General features: G+C 37.3%; 1 long non-coding RNA gene across 2 annotated transcripts in view; it reads right to left on the bottom strand.

The window, feature by feature from the left end:
- Positions 1-24,792, bottom strand: part of LOC141422565 (uncharacterized) — a 133,955-nt gene continuing 109,163 nt past the window's right edge. For both annotated transcript variants that reach the window (XR_012447200.1, XR_012447201.1), the window contains 3 exons: positions 24,460-24,791; positions 21,550-23,437; positions 1-671 (listed from right to left, as the gene is read on the bottom strand). This is a non-coding gene — a long non-coding RNA (uncharacterized lncRNA). The remainder of the gene's footprint in view (positions 672-21,549; positions 23,438-24,459; position 24,792) is intronic.

Below are 24,792 nucleotides of genomic sequence, written 5' to 3'. Positions count from 1 at the left end.
TGTATGTTGCCCTCATTTCTGAAATACCACACATACAAATATAATTTCTTTTGTACATTGCACATTATTCTATGTTTTAATAAGGGGAAATGTGAAGTATGGCAATATTTGACCTGAAATCATCATAATGAAAGATTGTATCCATCAAGAACACAAAAAAGCAGCATTTCATCATTAGTACAATTTTGGCTCTGAAATAATTAAGATAGGTCACAGTCTTGAAAATGTTTTCCCTAGCCTTCCATAATGACATTTGTATATTACTTTTTAATCTCAACTTTTGGCAGTCTATGTTCTAAACATTTAGGATTTGAATAGATGACTAGTTTATGGGAATAGGTAAAATGAAAAACCTAAAAAATCAGCCAGAATGCAACCAAATGAGCAGAGGCTCAGAAACTTACAGAACCAAAGCAAAAAATTAAACACATGGCGTTAGAGCTTCAGAAGTAGAGGAGAATGAGGGCATGGCTAGAAAACTATTAGAAGAAATAATGGGTGTCCACTGGAAAAACAAAAACTTCAGCCTGAACCACAGTACACAAAAATTAGCTCAATATAGATTATAATTTTAAGTGGAAAATGTAAAACTGTAAAATATTACAATAAAGCAGAGAAAGTGTCCAGGACATTTACTTGAGAGTTGTTAGATGTGATGTCAAAAGCAGCATCTGTAAAGCAAAAAAAAAAAAACTCGATAAATTGGATGACATCAAAACTAAGCATTTTGCTCTTAATGATACCTTATTACAAGTCTGAAAGGATAAACTAAAGACTAGAAGGAAATATTTACACACAAGCATCTCACAAAAAAGTAATCAAATGTACAAAAACAGGACAGGCAAATAAGCACATAAAAATATTCAGCATCACGAGTCACTTGGGAAATGCAAATAAGACCACAATGAATTATCAGTAAGCAACTATTTGAAAAGCTCAAATTTAAAACACAAAAAAGTGACCATACTGGATATGGTAAGTGTGTAGAGATTCTGGATCTTTCTACATTGCTGTTAGGCATATAAAATATAAAGCTCTCTGGAAAACAGTTTGGCACTTTCATCAAAGCAAAACACATATTTACCATCTAACCTAGCAACTGTACTTCTGAGCATTTATCCCAGAGAAAATGAAACATACGTTCACACAAACACCTGTACACAAATGTTTGTATCAGCTTTATTTCTAACTAAGAACTAGAAACAACCAAAATATCCCTCAATAGGTACATAGCTAAACTGTGTACTAGAGAGTACTACTGAGCAATAAAATGGAAATAATTTATGACATGGATGAACCTTATGGACATCAAGTAAAGTGAAATAACTCAGTCTCAAAATGCAAATACTCCATCTCCATAAAGTATCTAAGTAGTGAAATTTGTTGAAGCAAAGTGGAATGAAGATTGCCATGCCCTGGGGGTAGTAGAGAAAAGAGAGGTTTTGTTGCACAGGTATACAGATTCAGATTTGCACAGGAATTCGTTTCAGGACAATGTTAGTATTCTTAACATTACTGAATTATACTCTTCAAGGGCTTAAGACAGTACATTTTGTTATGTTTTTACCATAGTAACAATAACAAGGGGGAGGAGAGAATGATTGACACATCTAGCATCTGGGATAGATCTCAAAGGGATCATGGTGAATGAAAAAACCATCCTCAAATAGTCACACACTGTGTAGTTACGTTTGTAGAAAATTTCAAAAGTTAAATGTTTACAGAGTTGGAAAAGAGATGAAAAATTTCCAAAGATTAGGAAGGAAGTGTGTGGGGTAGATACCACTATAAAAATGTAGCATGATCTTTGTGGCAATAGAGTTCTGTATGTTGATTGTATTGGTTCTGTGAATCTACATGTTGTACACTGTACCAACATCACTTTCCTATTTGATATTGTACTATAAATAGTATATTCATTCTTAAATGTTTTAGTAATAAATTCCATAAATGTAGTGTCCTTAAACAAGGCATGTGTATTTTCTCACAGTTCTAGGCACAGAGTGGCTCAGCTGATTGTTTGCTCTTGGTTCCACAGTCAAATCCAAGGTCTCAGCAGGACCACATTACTTTCAGAAGGCTCTAGGGTCAAATCTGCTTCCAAGGTCATTCAGATTCCAATTACATGTGGTTGTAGATCTATAGTCTCTGGTTCCTTTTTGGCTGTTGACTGAGTTAATTCTTAGCTTTTAGAGATTATCTGCATTCCTTGGCTCATGGCATCCTCCCTTCATCTGCAATGCCAGCAATAGCAGATCAGGTTCTTCCCATGCTTTGGATCTCTCTGATCTCTCCCTCTGTTTCATCTCTTTTCTGCTGTTCTCTTTCACTACTCTGTGACATAAATTAAAGACATTTTTCTACTTCCAAGGGCTCAGTGGATCACATTATACCCACCTGGATAATCCAGAATAATCTCTTTATTTTCAGGTCATAACTTTTAAGATATCTTCAGAGCTCCTTCACTGGAGTACCTAAATTAGTATTTGATTCAATACTCAGAAAACAAGAATCTTGGGGTGTTAGCTTTAGAATTCTGCCTGTCACGATTATGCAAAATGTATGTAGTCCTTAAGGCAAATTAGATAAAGTTTACTTGATACCTCTCTAACATTTTTGCAGTTTCTTATGAATTTATAATTATTTTAAGATAAAATCTTTTAATGCACAAAAGAAAAAATAAAAGCAATATAAATATATTTTCCATCAAAAAGTATTTTCTGTCACCAGAAGATACTAAGAGAAATTCTAAGGAAGACCCTTCAGGTAGAAGAAAAATTATTTCATTTGGAGATATGGAATTAGGAAATGTAGAATACTGAAAGGATAAACATATGAGAAGCCAGGTGCCAGTGGCTCACACCTATGATCCTAGCTACTCAGGAAGCAGAGATCAGGAGGAGTGTGGTTCAAAGCCAGCTAGGGCAAATAGTTTGTGAGACCCTATCTTGAAAATACCTAACACCAAAAAGGGCTGGTGAAGTGGCTCAAGCATAAGAGCACCTAATCAGCATGAGGCCCTGAGTTCAAACACCACTACTGCAACAACAAAAAAAAAAAGAGGAAAATTGATGATGATATTAACTTTATATTACTATAAAATGATATGATGGACTTAAAATATGCAAAGAATTGAAATGCACATGAAGAATAGCCCAAAAAGGTAGGAATTAAATGGAGTCTTAGTGTTTTAATACCTTTGCACTGCGTGGAAGTTTTAAAAATACTAAATTACATATGACCCTAACAAAAGCTAAAGATGCATATTAGTAATTTCAGTATAATCATTAAATGGATAATGGAAAAATATGTGGTTAACAGATTAAAGGAAAAGGAAAAAAAAACACTACATTGATGCAAAGGTGAGTAGAAAAGAGAAACCTGGGATGAATATCAGGTGAGACAGAAGGAAACTCAAATGTATCAACAAGTACATTAAATATAAATATAACAAATATTACAATTAAAAGACAAGGACTGTAAGAATGGATTTTAAAAATCTATATGCTGCTTAGAAGAGACACTACATACTAACATTACATGCACATGAAGAATGTATGTATCTATGCACATGAAGCATTGACAAAAATTGCAAATTTAGCAAGCCAGGCATGGTAGCACCTGTGTGTAATCCCAGCACTCAGGAGACAAAAGCAGAAGTACTAAAAGTTTGAGGGCAGCCTGGGCTACAAAAGACTCTGATTCAAAAACATTTTTTTTCTTTTTGGCAAGTTTTTGTATATGAACTTTGTAGCCAGTCTTAAGAAACTGCAAAGGCTTGAAATCTAACAGAGAATACTCTCTCATCACAGGGGAACTAAAGCTGAAATCAATTTTAAAAGGTAACTAGAAAATGATCAACTTTGTAAAGTAAGTACTACATTTTAAAAGAACCCAAGGGTCAAAGAAAATGTTCTGAGGAAAATTTTAAAATGTTTTTGAAGTGAAAATGAACAAAATATAGAATATTAATATTTATAGGCTACAACAAAAACTTGTGCTTACAAGAAAATTGTAGCTTTATATGCACCTATCTGGAATAAATGTAGGACTAAAGATCTAATCACATTAGAAATGGCAAAGTCAATGTTACCTTACCCTTCTCTTTTTGCAAGTTTTTCAAGTGCTTGATTTTAAAAAAAAGAGCTTTCCATAGTTATGAAGAAAGGCTGTTGTGAGATTCAGAATGGTGGGTGCTTTCTGTAGAAAATCACACTAAGTCAATTGGGAGGGCTTAATTGAAACTTCTAATTTGCATTTAAAATTATTGTTGCTGAATTGTGAACCTATTGTAGCATATTTCTGGCTTTAATGTACTATAGAAATGATCCCTGAAAGTATAGTCTTTATTTCTGGCTTTAATATGCACGTATTTTGTAGGTCAGATGCTACTATAAGCATTAATACATATTTTGAAGCTCTTGGAAATCAGCTGATGAAAAGAGCAATATAAATGCAAAAGTTTGGTCTTTCAAACCATTTACAATATTCAGAATAAAAGAGAAAAACTGAAATGTGAATTGAACCATAAAATTGGAGTGTTTACTTTTCTGTCTTGATTTTTAAAACAACCTAGACTCAGAGGAATAAAAGATAAGGGTGGGTGGAGAATTGGTTTTTCAACATACATTCTAAAAATAAGCTAAGTGGCTGAAAAGAGACATAGTAAAGCCTTAAATAAAGCAAGTATCTACTAAACCTCAAACTTGATAATAATAAGAAAGTAGATATTAATTTGATCTGATGTCTTGTCAGCAAATTTTTTATTACTCACTCACCAATTCATCCACTCAACTGTCCATTAATCCAAAAGATCTCTATTATTTTCCAGGAACTGTGCTATAGGCAGGAGATACAATGAACGGCAAAACAGACATATCTTGTTTCCTCTTTGTGTTCACAGTGCAGTAGGAAACAGCATTAAATAGTCAGATAAATAGGTGTGCATAACTTAAAGTTGAGTCTTATGACAGTGAGGTCTAGCATGCTTTGTGAGTGTGTATTGTAGAGGATCCATCTAAAGAGTCTAGAGATGCTTCCTTCAGAAAATCTTTCCTGAACTACGTAAGACAGAGGGGTCAACTTGACAACAGAGTTGACGGGGCAGTAGAACTTCTCCAGGTTGCCATTCAGTACAATTAAGCAATGTTAGGGAGGAGAAAAGCATTGGATTTCAAGGTCTGCTTTCTGCATCTCAGAGAAATGTACTTGAATTCTGGTTTCTCCATTCAACAGATGTGAGATCTTCGTAAGTTAGTTAACCTCTCTGTGCCTCTGATTTATAGAAATACCCAACTCATAGGATTTTCTGATTGTGAGATGTGTTAAAATGTACAATCATGCTTTATATAATCCCTGGCATAGAGTAAAATGCCAAAAACTTTCCTGCCTCCTCGGTTATTTTGTCCTATATGCCTTCTTCTCTTTAAACAAGCTGGACAGTTTGCTGGTTATTTAACATGCCTTGTACTTGCTCATTGTCTAAGGTTGGATGTGAGTGTAAGTATATTATTTGGGAAGTGATCCCAGAATCACTCATCAGGGGAATAGAGAAATGAGGCAGGAAAGGGAAGAAAACCAATGTAGGGTAAGTTAACAAGCATCAACCAGTATTGGTATCTGAATCCTAGTCTTGCTGGCTATCTCCAGAAGGTGGTATAGAACACACCCTGGAGTCATCCTACCTGATGGCTGAGAAAGTCCCTATTTGTCACTGATTGAGGCTACACTCAGGGGCATCCACTCCCTGGCTCCTACAACCTTACCCTGAATACTTCCAGAGCATGTCCTATTGGCTAAAGAGAGGTCTCAGGCAGAGATATAGAGTGGGCAGTAAGAAGCTGTCAACATGCACTACAAAGGTGGGTGTCCCCAGAAAATGGTAGGAGCAGCTTCAGCAGTTTACCCACAGCTCTAACTATGATGAAAATCTTCCAGGTATGCCCTCAATGTGGATGAAAAGTTTTTCCACCAAGGCTTTTTAAACTCTACTATGGGTTTGAATACTTCTTGGAACATGGTATTTAATGTGTCTTGGTGTCATTTAAAAATCCTGTTACAATCATAAATGCAGTTGTCAAGGAGGAAAAACTTTTCCTCTACTGTTTTAATTTCTATAAATGAAGGTATGTGAATTAAGTTAGCAAAAGACAAACAGGAGAAAAAGTACATTATTTTTACTAATATTGACATGAATGGTACTTCACACAAAAAGAAATGAAAGTCAAAGAAGGGGTTAGATTCAGAGTCTTATGTAAACTTTTAACAAGAGAAAAGGGGATTGGGCTTCACAGTATCATAAATTGTGTGTCATGGTGAACACACAAGTGACTAGGAAATATAAGGAGAAATTGATGAAAGATAAGGACTATTTTAGTAAAATCTGTTTATTCACATTCATCTTGGTGTCAACTCCCCAATTTGGTAATGAGGCATTCTTTGCTGACTCATTGGGGGGGAAGGGGTAGGAAAAGCTCCTGCACAAAGGGAAATTTTTCCCAACAATTAAACAGACAAGGAAAGGTTAGAGAATTCTTCCTATATCCATTGATTCTTAATTGCCTTCAGCTCAAAATAACCCTTAAGCCAATGTGACATTTTTTTTTCAGGTGGTATATTCGATGCCCTTCACTTTCAGCATATAATTTGTTCAGAGGCTACTCTAGATATTCAAATACAGTGATCATCACTGCCTTTCCAACAAGGACTTAATAAGTATTTTGAGCTTAGCACATTGAAACAAAGTTATAATTTTACAACCATGACCCTTACAGTTGTATGGCAGTAGACTGGGACAAAGTATTAAAATATAACTAAATAGTTATTCAGTAAAAGATGAAATGACTTTTTAGCTAATGTTATCTTAGAAAATTATTGAGCACATGACTGTAAATTTCCTCATCATGTTTGATAGTGCAGAATATACTATCAAGGAAAACACTTTTAGCCAAATATGGGACATCAGATTGTCCTTTTCAAGACTGAAATTTTCCACCTAGTTAGGCAAAGGGCAGGTCACACACGGCCCTGAAGGGCATTGAGAGGAGTCTGTGTTTTATTCCAAGTGAGTTGGAAGGCTTTGGATGGCTTCCAGCAGAAGAGCCTCATAACTGATTTATACTTTTAAAAGCTTCCTTTTGGCTATTAGATGGAGAAGGATGACAGTAGGATAAAAATGGCAGTTAGGGGGTCTAGTCTAGATAAAAGATAGTAGCTAGCTAGTGCAACACAGCTGTTGCCACTAGGTAGCTGAAAATGAATTCCTGGGGGTCCACAGCTAAGCACATTGTAAGAGCATGAAATGCATCTCTCACTAAAAATCAGCAGGGTGGGTCCTCAGGGAGCATGTTTGCTGGTTTTCTCTACCTTCCATGTGTTTGCCTCCACAGAGCACATTCTCACCCCCTCCCATACCTGCTTAGTTTGAATCATCTTGGTTTCTCCTATCTCCTCAGCAATACTAATCACAGCAGCCAAGAAGACAAAATATAAATGAATGGGTAACATAAAACCTTTGGTAATAATGTCTGCAAACACTTTGCATAAAGTGCCAGTCATCCTTTTAACCCAGAAGAATTTAGGCTTGTAACACTATAGCTTAGTGCTCATTGCACTGTTTGGTACCTAGGTCCATAACTTACTGTCTGTGATCTTAGGGAAGTGTCTAAAGGTCTCTGTACTGCAATTTCCTCATCTATAAAACAAGAACATTAATATTTCATGTGATTTTTTACAAAGATTAAATATATCAGCATTTAGAAAGAGCTTAATACTCTACCTAACATGTAATAAATGCTACTTGGATGTTTGCTATTACCATCATTGCCTACCTTTGAGAGTTGCATGAGGATTAGATAAATAATGCCGATGAAGCATTTGGCATGCAAACCCACATATATTTAGTAAGTGCCCAATTATTGCTCAGCTATTACTTTGCTCAAATATGACACAAATCTCAGCGATGACCTGTTGCTCATTTTTTGCCTCTCTTGCTGATTCTAATTTCTTTTTCAGCCACTATGAGGTCACCTATGTCTGTGCTTGTGTCTGAGATGAGTATATTTAACCTTGGGGCTAAGACAGGAGATATTGGAAGAGAAGCAGAAGTCATTGGCTCATTTCCCAGTTTTTCTTTTTCTATTAAAAAAATAAAAGTACTTCTTGTCAGAGCTAAGTACCATGGCTTGAGACTCAAGTCAAGGTGAATTAGTTGAATAGTTCATTAATTTGGGTATTATGAAATGAAATGAATGCAGTTTGGGAAAGTTTGTCTTTGTGTGATTGATTAGTAAATGAGCACATTGTGACTTGACTGCAATTTTTACTCAAGCAATTTTTTTTTTTGTGGCTATACTGGGGTTTGAGCCCAGGGCCTCATACTTGCCAGGCAGGCACTCTACTGCTTGAGCCATTCTACCAGCCCGAGTTAAACAATGTTTGTAATTATTTTGTTTAGGTTCATGTACTACATAAACATATAGAGATGCCTCATAATATCATTCTCTGATGAAAGATAACTGGAATGTTAGTAGAGTTCAAGAAGCATTTCAGGGAGAGGGAAGAAGTATGGGGACTATGTTGCTGATAAATGAGGAAGAAGCTGAAAAGAAAGGGATTAGTTAAAAAGAGATGAAGTTGCCTGAATAAGACAGGATGTCTTGAAGAAAGAACAGCATAAGGAAGCACCGTTAACAGCCTGTTCCATTTTGATGGCTGACTATGTTTCCCAACTTCATTCTTATGCTCTCAATGTTTGTATTGTGAGTGACATCCCTGACTTCTGTAACTTTTGCATGCCTCTTAAGGAATCTCTTCAATTACTTGAGTTTTTGCAGTACTTAAACATATTTGGCAGTAAGGTTTCTATTACATGACAGCAAACAACTGCTTAGTCATGCAATGAGAGCAGAAATGCTGGTGATGCCGGCATCACAAAACAGTTCCGACTGGGGTTTGTTTTTCTTCCTCTTTGTTTCTGCCAATTTGTCAGAATAAAACTGCCATTAGATGCCAGACTGAGATGTATACCACTTCTCTCCTTTGGCTTTATAAAAACTACAGAAGCCCTTGTCCTGCTTACATGCCCGTATGTTTGATGTTCCAGCTTATACATTACTGTGGTATGTAACCTACCAGGATGCAAGTAGTCATTCTTCCACTTGTGAGAAGGTCAAGGGGAAGACTGGCAACATTATATAACTTCTTCCTAAAACTTCATAAGGTAATTTAGTCAAAAAGTATTTTCCTTACTCTGTTCTGTCTGACTAGACTGGGAATTAACATGTATTGACCCATGAAATGTGTATTGGACATTTCACATAATTATCTTACCCATTCTTTGCTAAAATATTGTAAAGCAGGTGTCATTATCCTTACTGATAGAAAAATTGAGGTTCAGAGAAGTGAAATAAATTGCCTCAGGGCACATTGCATGTTGGTGTATTGATAAAATTACTCATTACAGGTTTGGGTCTCAAATAATATTGACCTTTTATCCAAATCTCTAGATAAGTGAGATCAGTGCATTACTCCTGGCCCTAAGCACAGGCTACAGGGACCTACAGCATGTTTTTTAGGGAGCATTACTCAGGCTGGTGGAATGTATCACATAGAAAAATGACATCACAGATGTGCTGTGTGTCATGCATTGTGGTTATTTAAGGGTTTGTAACAGAATCCTACTCAATAGGATTTCAGATTCATGTAGCAAAACAAATCCAATCTTGGCTGGACCTCAGAACTCCCTGTCAGAGCAAGATGGATTTCTCCCATAAGACCATGGCGATAGATGTTCTGTTCTGTCTGAGGAGTCTATGAGCAGCCTGAAGCAGGGAAACACAGAATGCTCTTGACCCAATGAGTTTCTCTGTACCTCTAAGTCTGACCACCCCGGGAAGGGCACTGCACTCTACTGTTCTCTCTTCATCTTTCCTTCAAATCTACTTTCTTAACAGATTCTCTCAAAAGAGAAATACTGGAGAAGTTGAGACTACTTCTTACCCAGAGAAATCTGTAAAGACATTTGTGGTTAAATCAATAGAAATCTGCCATTACTCTAGATCTTTCTTTCCAGACACTTCTGGCTTTTTCGACTAGATACTGAATGTCCTCCAGTGTGGCTCCCACATATGCAAGGGGAGGGAGATTTTGACCCGAGTATCTGGGAAGATGTCACACTCCTTATTAAAATATGAAAAAAAAAATACCTGGAAAACAAAGTCTCAATGGAGGAATATCAGAGATCCTATATGGCCTTGTTAATTTGAGATGCCTGGTGCACAACTGAACTGAGGTGCCAAGATGGCAGCTGGGCATTTGGAGTTTAGGTTCCAGGTAGCAACCAGAATTGGAGAGAAACACATTTGTGAGAGAGAACTAGTCCTAAGTCTGAGGATTGTTAAAGACCTAAAGAAAGAGTGAATACAGGAGAAAAGGAATCACAGGATGTGGTAATTCCAACATTTAGAACTTTCAATTATGAAAACATTAACAAGTTCTGAGTCTTGTCAGTATTACTAACAGGCAGATTTTCTAGGAAGGATGCTGAAACTAATAGCTAAGAGTGTTAATTTTACCAAACTCATTGTTTTTTCCCAACCATAAATAAAAGAATGATACCATGAAATAGTAAGATTATGATTTTTAATTTTTCTTTATTCTCATCTTTACTGTTTAAATTTTTTCCAATGAACACATAATAATTTTATAATGAGGACAATACAGTAACTATTTAAAATAGCAATAGCCTTTACACAGTGCATTTCAACCAGCTTTCATAAAGCCCATCACATTCCAACACATTATGATATAAACATATAGTGCAAAGGTAAGAATTTTTCCTACAATAATCAAAAAATATGTTTATAAACTAGGTGCTTTTTTAAACTCTAGACTAATAGTGCTTTAGTATAAGTGATGAGACCAATACCACAGCATGTTACCTTGGACATAATAGAAGCTTATTTATTAAATATACAGACAGTCAGCTCTAAAAGTCACTCTTTAAGAACCTACAAATTATCTTGAAAAGTTGTTCACAAGCATGTTTCTTACATTTATGTATACTTCCCAACTCTAAATGCAGTGGGAGAGTAAAAATGCAATCGGGGAAATAATCCTTGGCCACAACTCACATTCCAAAGGAAAGAATAACAACAACAAAATACCCAAGCAAAACCATCAAACCACATCCTGGTAAAAAACCTCTAAGTGTTGCTAGGGCATCATCTGGTCCCCATCATTACCAGCTGTGACTTGCACACCCGGGAAAGGCCAGACTTAGCAATAAGTACTAAAATCAAAGGCCCGTGACAAGGCTTTGAAGTTGAATGTGTTTAGCAGCATTTTTAATGAAGGTGGTGACTAGAGAATTAAAGAAAGGACAGACAGGGCTAGTAAAAGGCAAAGTTGCTAGGTTTTATATATATATATATATATATATATATATATATATATATATATGACATCTTTTTGAATCAAATAGGAAGGCAACTTTTAGGTCAATCATAATAACTTACACTTTTTTATTCTTTCCATGTCAATTAAAAGCCCACCTTTGAGGATGTGGGTAAATGTAGACCGGGACAAAAATGTGGAAGCAGTTTATATAAAGTAAGGGAGAACTGCTCTAAAAATGATATAAACAGACCTGATCTTAATGCACTTCATAGTTACTAGAGCACATTCCATAGAACAACAATTCCTAGGAATCTAAATGTAGGATCAAATAAGTTAATGAAGATAAACTTCTTGAAACAGAACTTTTAATCACACTGTAAATCTCTCAGAGGGGTATAATAAAAGCAACATTTTCCTAAATTCTTTGTTCCAAAACCCTTTTTACCTAGAGCATCTCAGAAGACTTATGCTCCAAAAAGAACACACTTGCTGCATCCTTGCAGGAGAGATTATGATCACATAAGATAAATCAAGAAACAGTTTTGTGGAAATTGAAGAGGAGTTTTAAAATAAAAAGGTAAAAACATGACAGAGACCTAAAAGGAAGCCATGTAAGACTGATAGATCAACCACACCATGGCTGGGAGGTTGAACCAAGGGCAAGAAAGATCTGTGTTTACAGGAGAAACACAGATTCCATACTAGGCTTGGGTGAATGTGCTTTCTCTACAAATACTGAAGTCCAAGAAAATCAGGTAACTGAAAAAGATAACCAGCTCTTTGAATTATAATTGCTAAAAGGTCAATGAGAACTTATATAGATGGTAAATCTTGAAGAACACTAATTTTTTTTTCTTTTATTATTCATATGTGCATACAAGGCTTGGGTCATTTCTCCCCCCTACCCCCACCCCCTCACTTACCACCCACTCTGCCCCCTCCCTCCCCCCCTCCTCAATACCCAGCAGAAACTATTTTGCCCTTATTTCTAATTTTGTTGTAGAGAGAGTATAAGCAATAATAGGAAGGAACAAGGGTTTTTGCTGGTTGAGATAAGGATAGCTATACAGGGCATTGACCTACATTGATTTCCTGTGCGTGGGTGTTACCTTCTAGGTTAATTCTTTTTGATCTAACCTTTTCTCTAGTTCCTGGTCCCCTTTTCCTATTGGCCTCAGTTGCTTTTAAGGTATCTGCTTTAGTTTCTCTGCGTTAAGGGCAACAAATGCTAGCTAATTTTTTAGGTGTCTTACCTATCCTCACCCCTCCCTTGTGTGCTCTCGCTTTTATCATGTGCTCAAAGTCCAATCCCATTGTTGTGTTTGCCCTTGATCTAATGTCCACATATGAGGGAGAACATATGATTTTTGGTCTTTTGGGCCAGGCTAACCTCACTCAGAATGATGTTCTCCAATTCCATCCATTTACCAGCAAATGATAACATTTCATGAAGAACACTAATTTTAAAGATAACATACCATAGAAAAAATTCATGAGTTGGTGGTTTTAAATGATTGTTCTGAATAATTTGCATTCCCACAAATTTTAATGACCTGAATATTTCAAAGCTAGAATATTTTTAACTCATTTTTATTAATTTGTCTCTATAAATTTTACTTGTTCCTGGTAAGCCTGTATGCTTTATAAGACAAATTAACAGAACTGTATAATGCATTTGTTCCTTCTGGAATCCAAAATTATCACCTGTAAGGCAGGAATCTTGCCAATTATAATCCTATCCTCACAAGACATCGCAAAACGCTGATTCATACTGACTAAATAAGCTGCATGTTAATTATTCATTTCAATGTCAGTGTACTCATTACATCTGGCTCTTTCCAAGAAAGGGAAAGATAAGGAGATGCTGATGCTTCTAGGGCATTTCATTAAAATGCCCAATGGAGGAAAAATAAACAACTTGTGAAAATTATAGTGCAAGTGAAGGCTTCATCATTCGAAGTTAAAAATGTATTTTTTTAGTCTCCTTTCTAAAGTGTTCTTGGTGGCTTAAATCTACACAAGTTATGATTACCCTAGTCTGTACCTCTGTGGCCTCTACTTCCTCATTGGAAGCCCCAGGTCTCACAAGCATGGAGTGTGTTGACAATGTCTTGGACAATCAAAGGAATCTGACATCTTAGACTTCAACTGTGTCCACCTGCTGGGCACCAAGAAGATTCTTGGAACCAGAGTTCAAGTCATGCTTTATTCTGGGACTTAGACATATGTCAGGACAGCTAGATAATTTGATAGCCCAGAAGTTTTTTGGACAGAAGCTGAGAAGCCTATTCATAGGGAACTTGCCTTCAGGGAAGAAGTCAAGATTATGAGCTGGTCAGGATACAAAGACTTAGTTATCAGAATGGGCAAGGGATCCTGAGTACACCATAATAAACATATCTCAGAATTATCTGTTCCCCAGACTCCTGGCCACATGCATAACCCAGGAGAGAGAGCTGGAGATGTAGTTGTAAATTAAAATAACTATGTTTAGTAAATTGTGTAATGTATCTGTGGTGAGTCTCTCCTCCACCCTTCCCATTCCTGTCACAACCCTCCAGGCAGGTTTGCTGTGATGATCAGGCCTTCCTTGATGGTGAATCAATCCAGCTATCAACCATGCTGAGCAGAGAAAGTGAATGGAACTAAGTGGCCAGTGAAAGAGCATGAAGAACACAGACTGAAAGGACAGGAAAGTGATACAAAGCAGTGACAGAAAGACACAGTGCCAAAAAGAGAAAATGGAAAATGAACTTGAGCAGTGTTGATGAGTGCCTCAAGGTTGTCACACACTTTAGAGAGGCTCAGAAATACTGGTGGGTGGGCTGGCAAGAGACTGAAAGTCCCTTGGTAATAGATACAGGATGCAAGCAAACAAAAAATTTGGACTGTTACTGTTAATGTGGCCTCATGTGTTGTTCTAGCTGATAAGTCCTAGGTAAATATGTGATATATAAGAATCTGGGGCAAGTTCCCCATGCCCATTTTCTAATACAAAAACAAAAACAACACGCAAAATAACTGGGTCAAACAGTATCACCATTTTATAGCAAATAGCTGATTTTCAGAGAGATGAAGCAACTTTCCCAAGACCACATAGCTTCTAAGCATTAGAACTAAGATTTGAATCAAGGTCTACATGATAGCGAAGCCCATGCCCGCATCCCCAAACATGGGCAAGACAACCTGTCGTGGTACATAAAGAGGACATTAAAATCCTTATTTATATTTATTCTTGACCTGTGCCTTCTTAGTAGGATCATTTTAGTCCAAATCAGGTAAAGACATACACACCCAGTTTGCAAGGTGTCCTGAAGAGAGTCTGACAGAAGAATGATAATGGCCTCACTTGTTTGTTAGCTTTTAATGTATGATGGTGTGCTGTAGCTTATGTGTCACCCCAAAAAATCAACACCAGTGAAACTGGTTAATTGGTTTCTTAAAGATGCCCAATGACAATGCCACAACAAATGCCCTGTTTTCTATGTTCTTCTATAGAAAGTTATTGAGAGCTTAATTCAAGGATTGAGCAGGGATCCCAGGTCTTTGAGCAAACAATGGTCCTCGTTTACCAAGGAAAGACAGAAAAAGTATGAAGGGAGGAAGCTGCCACCTGTCTACAAGGTCAGGTGGACTGAATTGGTGACCATAGGATGGTCACAATGGAAGATCCTCTCACTGGAAAAACATTACCATAGCTTCTCTAGGCCTGTATCATTATTTCTCAAATTTTTGAAATTATTGACCAGCACCACTTTCTTAAAATCTTTTTGTGAATTTGATATATTCCAGGACACTGCAGGGTACAATGTTAATATTATGTAATTTGGGATAAGAACAATATGGATGTGAATTTTAGTTCAGCCTCTCAATATTGCAACATCACTTGTCATTGGCCTCTATGAGCCTCAATGTCATCATCTATTAAATGGAATTATGATACCTAATTTACAAGATGTCATTATTAAGTTTCCTGAGATGATTTTCATATGAATATTAACTTTAAAAATTTATAGTTAGTAAGATTTCAACTGTCTGAAAAATGCCACAGTTCATGGGGCTGATCATGCTTTAATCTACATTAATTTGTGATGGAGCCAAAAGAATTCCAATGGTCACTTTTGATGCCCTGTTTACTCTCCACATACTGAAGTCCACAGCCTTCAGGGCAATAATACCATCAGTTTTCATGTGAACACAAGACAAATAAATGTACTGAGAAATTATCTGGAGTGTGCCCAGAGGCTGGATTATTTTCTGACAGCTTAAGCTGAGTAACTTTTTAAAAACATAATTCCATTTATATTATGTGTAAATAAAAGGAAGAAAGGCATGAAAGAATGCAAAGTTAAGAATACAAAAGGAAAAATAAAACTGGAACTTAGATCAAATGCCTGAGGAGAGTAAATTTCTTTTCTTTCTCTCTCTCTCTTTTCTTTTTCTATTCTTCCATTCTTTCTTTTCTTAAAAGGGAGTTGATTTCTAAAGAGTCTTCAAAAAGGACCCCAAATTTGAGTCTACTTAAACATCTACCAAGCCCACAACACCCTGGCACCAATCACAGGATTATACACCAGTAAAAGCATGCTCTTCTCTTCTCTCACACCTCACCCAATTCCAAACTCCACAGAAATATGGAGATTAGAACCACTAGCTTATGAAAATAAGTGAACATACCTCCCTTTTCAGACCAAAGACTCTCTACTTACATCAGTGCCAAGCTGGAACAAAGAGAAGACACCTCAACTTAAAATAAAGTTGGGAATTTTGATAATTATATTAGAATGCGCATTATACTTACTTATTAGAGCCTGTGTTTTATGTGTTGGCCATTAAGGTATTTTATCACTAAAAGTTACCATGAACATCAAAGGACTGCATACTTTTTCACCCAGGGTCAGGCCTGCCTCAGGAAGAAAAAAAGAGTCACTGGAAGGCAGAAATAAAATTTGTGCAACAGGATCAGGAGTTTCAATTAATTTTCTAAAATAGCCCTCCACTCTGCTGTTCTCCATCCTTTCAGGCATCTCCTGGGCCATCCCCCAAAACTGCAGGTGTACCCTTTAAAGTCATAACTGACAGGATATAGGTTTAAGCTTGAGAGGCCCACTATAAGAGACACAGGAAATGGGAATGGCGCATTAAAGATCCTAGGTTTTCACTTTAACAGACAGCATTTCACCACCAGCTTGCTCTGGCCCCTTTAGTAATTAACACCATAAGCTAAGGTATGAAAGGATTGTGTTGTGCTATGTTGACCGGAAGTTAAAGTGTCACAAGAGGAAGAATTACGGGAAGTATGGTTAGGACAGGGATTTCAGGAGAAGGGGCAAAGACAAGGGATATTGCTATTGGCTTTATCAATTTCTACTACCAAGAGTAGAAATTTCCCGCACCTTTCAGCACATAACCCAGTCACTGTTCTAGCACTTGCAAACTTTTATTGATATTTAGCATTTAAATTAGAGAGATTAAAGAATTTTTTCTTTACTTATGACCCGAGAAGCTAAAATTTTATCTCAATTTGCTTCTTTGAGTAATAGGAGAAAATATTACTAAAAGTTCCCATTTTGTGATTGAAAGGTCAGGTAAATAAAGACATGAAGTTAGACTCAGTCTCTGAAAGTGACTGTAAGCAGTGATTTATGGGCAGAATTCCTGGGGGTGGCGGGAGGCAAAGCCTCAATGCTGTAGACCAAAGGAAACAATGCTTTAAAATCTACCATACAAATGCTAAGTCAAATTACAGAAAACAGAACTACAGAGATAAAAGTGCAGCCCCTGGGGCAGGAACCTGCAGAGCATTTTAAATGAGAGAATTTCCCTTGGCTCACTCCCTGGATTCATCTTTCTTTTTCTTATTTTACTATCTTCATTTCTCATTTCCTATATCTTTCTGGTGTTTTAAAGTAACATTCCATATGGAATTAGTCAGCAGTTAATCTATAAATGAACTACTTTAAATATCAAATAAATGTTATTTTTCTCTAAATAATGATATGGATTCAATGCTTTTTATCTGGGGAAAAAACATTAATTCAAGTCTCCTTACTTAACTGAAAAGGAGTATGATATGGCAAAAAAAAAAATCTAATGTGGCTAAGAATAGTTGTTATTTTAACCTTTACTTGTAAAAATTTTACACTCTTCCACACTATTTTATATATTTGCATATAGGGTAATCAAGAACAATCCCATAAGACCTCCACACCCATTATCTCACACATACTCATGAAAAAGACTGAAATGCGAAGTGGTAGGAAGTCCTACTGCATGACCAGGAGGGCACACCTGCCCCCACAGTGCCACTCAGCTGCTCCATGCTCATGGGCTATACATATCCTTTAGGCAGATGGTCACCATGCTCCGCTTGGACAATGACACCCAAAGAAAGACTAACTTTCTTTTTTTTATTATTATTATTATTCATATGTGAATACACTGCTTGGGTCATTTCTTCCCCCTGCCCCCACCCCCTCCCTTACCACCCACCCCGTCTCCTCCCTCTTCCCCCCACCCCCTCGATACCCGGCAGAAACAATTTTGCCCTTATCTCTAATTTTGTTGAAGAGAGAGTATAAGCAATAATAGGAAGGAATGAGGGTTTTGCTAGTTGAGATAAGGATAGCTATACAGGGAGTGGACTTGCATTGCTTTCCTGTACATGTGTGTTACCTTCTAAATTAATTCTTCTCTAACTAACCTTTTCTCTAGTTCCTGGTACCCTTCTCCTATTGGCCTCTGTCACTTTAAAGTATCTGCTTTACTTTTTCTGCATTGAGGGCAACAAATGCTATCTAGTTGTTTCAGTGTCTTACCTATCCTCATACCTCCCTTGTGTGCTCCCGCTTTATTGTGTGATCAGAATCTGGTCCCTTTGTTGTGTTTGCCCTTGATCTAATGTCCGCATATGAGGGAGAACATAAGATTTTTGATCTTTTGGGCCAGGCTAACCTCACTCAGAATGATGTTCTCCAGTTCCATCTATTTACTTGCGAATGATAAGATTTCATTCTTCTTCATGGCTGCAAAAAATTCCATTGTGTATAAATACCACATTTTCTTAATCCATTCATCAGTAGTGGGGCATCTTGGCTGTTTCCATAACTTGGCTATTGTGAATAGTGCTGCAATAAACATGGGTGTGCAGGTGCCTCTGGAGTCACCTGTGTCACATTCTTTTGGGTATATCCCCAAGAGTGGTATTGTTGGATCATAGGGTAGATCTATGTTTAGATTTTTAAGAAGCCTCCAGATGTTTTTCCAGAGTGGTTGTACTAGTTTGCATTCCCACCAGCAGTGTAAGAGGGTACCTCCCCCCCACCCCCATTCTTGCCAAAACCTTGTTGTTAGTGGTGTTGCTAATGATGGCTATTCTAACAGGTGAGGTGGAATCTTAGTGTAGTTTTAATTTGCATTTCCTTTATGGCTAGTGATGGTGAGCATTTTTTCCTGTGTTTTTTGGCAATTTGAATTTCTTCTTTTGAGAAAGTTCTGTTTAGTTCATTTGCCCATTTCTTTATTGGTTCATTAATTTTGGGAGAATTTAGTTTTTTTAGTTCCCTGCATATTCTAGTTATCAATCCTTTGTTTGATCCTTTGCTTTGCAACCCTTTGCTGGCAAATATTTTCTCCCACTCTGTGGGTGGTCTAAAGTTGATACAAGAAAGAGTAGGAAATACTCTGAAGTTAGTAGGTATAGGCAAGGACTTTCTCAATGGAACCCCAGCAGCTCAGTAAAAAGAGATAGCATAGAAAAATAGGACTTCATAAAACTAAAAAGCTTCTGCTCAACAAAAGAAATGGTCTCTAAATTAATGACTTCTTTTATGCTTTCTCACTACTCAAACACTTAAATAGAAGGAAACATTTTGCAACATAAGCATTGTGCTTAGCACAGTAAGCATGACCCTCCTCAATACACAAAAGCTTAAGCATTGTCTTATTAGCTGCTATGAGTTGAATTGCCCCCACCAAGATGTGTGGAAAGTTTAAGCCCCAATAGTTCAGAATGTGACTTTATTCTGAAATGGAATCTTTAAAAGTAAGTTAATAAGAGGTCACTAGGGTGGGTTCTAATCCAGTTATGACTAGCACTCTTAAAAGAGGGAAATCTGAACAAACACATACGGAGAAAAAAATGATTTAAAGACACACAGGGAGAAGGCCATATGAAAATGGGGATCACCCAGCAATACCACTCTCAGGGATATACCCAAAAGACTGTGACACAGGTTACTCCAGAGGCACCTGCACACCCATGTTTATTGCAGCACTATTCACAATAGCCAAGTTATGGAAACAGCCAAGATGCCCCACCACTGATGAATGAATTAAGAAAATGTCGTATCTATACACAATGGAATTTTGTGCAGCCATGAAGAAGAATGAAATGTTATCATTCACTGGCAAATGGATGGAATTGGAGAACATAATTCTGAGTGAGGTTAGCCTGGCCCAAAAGACCAAAAATCATATGTTCTCCCTCATATGCGGACATTAGATCAAGGGCAAACACAACAAGGGGATTGGACTTTGAGCACATGATAAAAGCGAGAGCACACAAGGGAGGGGTGAGGATAGGTAAGACACCTAAAAAATTAGCTAGCATTTGTTGCCCTTAACGCAGAGAAACTAAAGCAGATACCTTAAAAGCAACTGAGGCCAATAGGAAAAGGGGACCAGGAACTAGAAAAAAGGTTAAATCAAAAAGAATTAACTAGAAGGTAACACACACGCACAGGAAATTAATGTGAGTCAACTCCCTGTATAGCTATCCTTATCTCAACCAGGAACACTTGTTCCTTCTTATTATTGCCTATACTCTCTCTTCAACAAAATTAGAGATAAGGGCAAAATAGTTTCTGCTGGGTATTGAGGAGGTGGGGAGGAGAGGGAGGGGACAGAGTGGGTGGTAAGGGAGGGGGTGGGGGTAGGGGGGAGAAATGACCCAAGCCTTGTATGCACATATGAATAATAAAGCAATTTAAAAAAAAAAAGAAAATGGGGATCACATCCTGTGATCCATCTCTAAGCCAAGAAACGCCAAAGACTGCTGGCAGCCTTTCAGAAGCTACAGGAAGGATTCCCCTGAAGATTTCAGAGGGAGTGTGGCACTAATGATATCTTGATTTCAGGCCTCTGGCTTCCAGAATTTTGAAATAAATTAGCTTCTTTTGTTTTAAACACCTACTTTGTTATGGCAGCCTGAACAAACTAATACCTTAACCAGACCTCCATTGGCTTTCCTTCTTTTTTTCTCCTATTATTATTTCCTACATTTCACTAGCTGTAGCTGAATAACTTCTCATTTTTCTCTTTTGGCAAATTATCTTCTTTTGGCTTCAAAGATGGAATTTAATCTTAGTTGGCTGCTGCAGCAAATGAAGCTGTAAAAAAGGAGTGTCCTGTTAAAGAAATGCCTACTTGATATTGCCAGACCTAAGGAAGTTCAGTGATAAGATACACGGAAGCGCTACCCATTCATGCCTTGGCACTATAACTTTCTCCCACAGAAGTCAATTCTTCCTCTTTCCTTCACTGCCCTTCAAATGAGTGGGAGTTGAAATGACAGGAGACTTATTATTTGGTTGACAGCCCAGCCTCTGCCTTTGCCATCTTGTATCTGTAGATCTGCTTGTCACTATGTCCACAAGAGAGTAGGGGATATCTCTAGGTTTCTCAGATGCTTCCTGCAACAATCTGATCCAGCTCTTCATTATAACTGACATGTCCATAGGCATGAGTGTTTCCAGCTATACACAAATTTATGAGAATTAAAAATATGCAGTCCTGATCCCCTTCTTTGTAACAATGCTGGTAAAAATGTAACCCTCTGCAGGATAGAGGACAAACTTAAGCTCACAGCCTGTAACTATACTAATTGTTGTTTTAGTTTCTGATTATTTTTCTACACCAAAATATTTGAGATCAATCTCATAGAAAGATACCAAACAATTCATCTATTCATCTATCTTTTCAGCAAGATACTAATGCATAAAATAAATAGCTGCCATTTGAGACCTTACTATTTACCAGGCACTGTGCCAGGTGCTTTCTCTCATGCCTTTCATTCCCTGTAGCAACCATACATGGCGCATACTGGTATTACTCAACCTGCAGATAAGATGACGAAGCATGATGTTCACTCACCGCTGGTTCCACATTCACTTTGAGTCAATGCATGAACCCAAATCTCTGACTTCACAGACCAGGCTCTTAACTCCTCAGTACTGTCAGGGCCCTTCAGGTGTCAGATGTTGTGCCAAGAACAAGAGAGAACAAGATATTTTTTACTGGCTGTAAACTGGTGGCCAAGGCACTTAGAGTTTAGGAAGGGAAAACAGTTAAGGAGCATCTCATTGTAACTGAGTCTCATATATCCAGAAATGCAATTGTTTGTGTTGCCATAATTCATATCAAAATCTCTTAATACATGATACCAGGAATTCTCTGTCTATAAAATTAATTTAAAGCAAGGATCAGTAGAGAAGATATTATAAATGAATGACAGGAAATAAGATAATTAAACAATGTACATATCCTAACTTGAAGCACAAATTGAAATAATCTAGAAGGCTGGCCAGTTGGCACTGTCTTGGCAAACCTAGGAAGCAGTCATAAGAACAGTCTGACAAGAGAGGCCTTCCTCTTGCTCTCTGGCCAGACTTCTTGCAAGAGGATTTGACTTTGCTTGCTTTGAGGTAGATTCTAAACACTTATCAGACGTTTATGACAGAAGCTTTGTTGTGTCATACACAAACAAGCATGCATCCCTAACATTCAAGTTTCATTCAAATCTTTGCTACTCTTTGGCCTGATTTTTTCAAGCTCCCTAAGGCTGACAGTTACTGACAATTGTTGTCTTTTCTATTTATCAGCCATATACAACCTTGTGGCATTTTGTAGCTAAAATGCACCTTAAAGATCATTTCTTTGACCTGCTCATTACTCTTTCACCCCTCAGTATCTATGCAATTATTCTCCTCTGTTTAATTTGTATTTACACAGTTGCTACATTGATGGTATACTTACAAATCTTTGTTTTATACAGCAGTCCCCCCTTATCCACAGGGAATGTGTTCGAGGACTCCCAGTGAGGTCTGAAACTGTGGATAGTACTGAACCCTATATAAATACTATGTGTTCCTATACCTATAGACCTATGGAAAAGTTTATTTTATAAATTAGCCACAGTAAGAGATTAACAACAGATAACTAGAAATAAAATAATTATAACAATATGCTGTAATAAAAGTTATGTGAATGTGGCATCTCTGAAAATATTTCATTGTACAGTACATCTTAGCAACCTCAGCATTTGATTTTTTTGTCTTCTCTTATTAAGTTGAGCACTTTCACCTTTCTCTCAAAGGAAGCCCTTTGTGGCTTTTTTCTGGCAGATCTAAATTACCAGCTTTGCGGCTGCTATTAAGATTTACTTGAGTTACTTGAAGAAAAGTACTGTGATACCAAGACAGTTTATCTGATGAGACAGCTACTATGTGACTACGGGGTAGGTAGTGTATATAGCATGCACACACTCGATAAAATATGCTGCAAGACTTCATCTTGCTACTTAGAATGTGAACAGTTTAAAATTGATTAGTCATTTATTTCTGGGGGTTTTCAGTTTTTATATTTTTGAGCTGCAGTTGATTGAGGGTAACTGAAACTGCAAAAAGTGAAATCATATATAAGGTGAATCTGTATTTTTTCTCTCAAATAGATTATAAGGTCTTAAGAATAGGCAGTATAGGATTACACTTTTTTTTTTTAATTTTTACTGCTCTTTGCAGTAAAATTGGAAATCACTGAAAGATTATAAGGCTTGGGTCTTTGACGCCATCATGAAGATCCCTTATCTCCCTTCTCTGTTCCCATTTACACATAAACCTTTTCATCTCTGCCTCTCTATCTCCATCTCTTCTTCAAACAACCCTGTGAGGGAAAAATAGGTGGCCAGCAGGTGTCAAGTTCACATATTGCAGCATTGTCACCCAGAAATAGACTGAGTTTCTTGATCCTCTTTCCAAATTTCCTAAGGAAAAGATACAAGTGGACACAACTTGAGTCTTCTGGTAACCCCAGGTTGTGAACAGAGAAACAATACCAAGTAAAAATTTTGATTATTTGCATTCAAAAATTACAAGAGGAATTACCCAGGGGAAAAAAAATCAGACACAACCAAAAAGGGAATCCAGTATAATACCTATGCTCATACACTTACTCAGTTCTCTAATTTCCAATTCATAGGCTCAAGTCCCAACAATTTATCTCTTGCACATAGATATACTCAGATGTTAGCTATTGCTATCATTTATGAGAAGTAGTCACTTAATAAATGTATGCAGGTGATGACAGAGTTAATGAATGATCAGAAGTTCACTTATCTGTGACTACATCTCAACAGCTTATTTGGGGAAAAAATGTCTTTAAATCCTGCCCCTAATTCAATTTGCTTTTTTATTTCCTTTGGAAATTAGCTGATTGATTAATGGCTAATTTAATTTTGAAGTCCAATGCTGGGAGAATTATTGAATTCTCCAGAGAATCAGAGAATTTCAGCATGGTAGCTACAACCAGAGAGCAAGATTCACAGATTGCTGATGTGGGATAAGAAGCAGCCATTGTGATATTTTCAAGACCTCATAAGCAAAGAGTTTTATAACAGCCCCATGAAAATATCCCAGCAACCTAATGACAAATTCCACACAAATTAGAGGAATTTGTTTCTGACCTTGTCTCACATATATTAGCATGATAAATTCCACAATGAGGAGCAAAGAGAAAATGACAAGAGGACAGTTCTTGTGGAAACTTCTAGAATGAGAAATAAACTCTCTTTTGTAAGGCCAACACAATGCACACATATGGGAAACAGCTAAATGAAACTGAGTAAGTGTTCTGCAGCAAGATAATCACTATGAAGAGCCCGGCCCACACCTCAGGGTTCCAAACTTTCCTTCCCTGCAGAGACATGTATCTGCCCATTCATTATTTGGAATAGGGACTGACTGGACTGTGGAACCCTCAAATCATGCATAATACGAAGAGACTTACTTCCCCCCAGGCTTCCGGATTGTCAGGCAAGGCCATCCAGGGCATGATGGGATTAAAATCCAAACAGTCACTGAACAATAATATGTGTGACAATTCGATCCAGTCCAGGCGAGTCAAGGTCTCATTACACAGGCCCTCAGGGCTGAGAAGAGGCTGAAGAACAGTGATGAAAATGTGTGTTGCCATGGTGTCCCTGCTGTATCCCCTGGCTTCACAAGAGTGGAATTGCATCTCTTTGAACCAATTTGGTGACAAATATCTTCTGCCCACATTTCACAGAACACAGATGTAGAGTGGATGTTCCTTGTCCCAAACTTAGGTATAAACTGTATC

The sequence above is a fragment of the Castor canadensis genome, chromosome 4 (assembly GCF_047511655.1).
Source record: "Castor canadensis chromosome 4, mCasCan1.hap1v2, whole genome shotgun sequence".
Lineage (NCBI taxonomy): Eukaryota > Metazoa > Chordata > Mammalia > Rodentia > Castoridae > Castor > Castor canadensis.
This window is presented reverse-complemented; position numbering and strand designations above follow the sequence as displayed.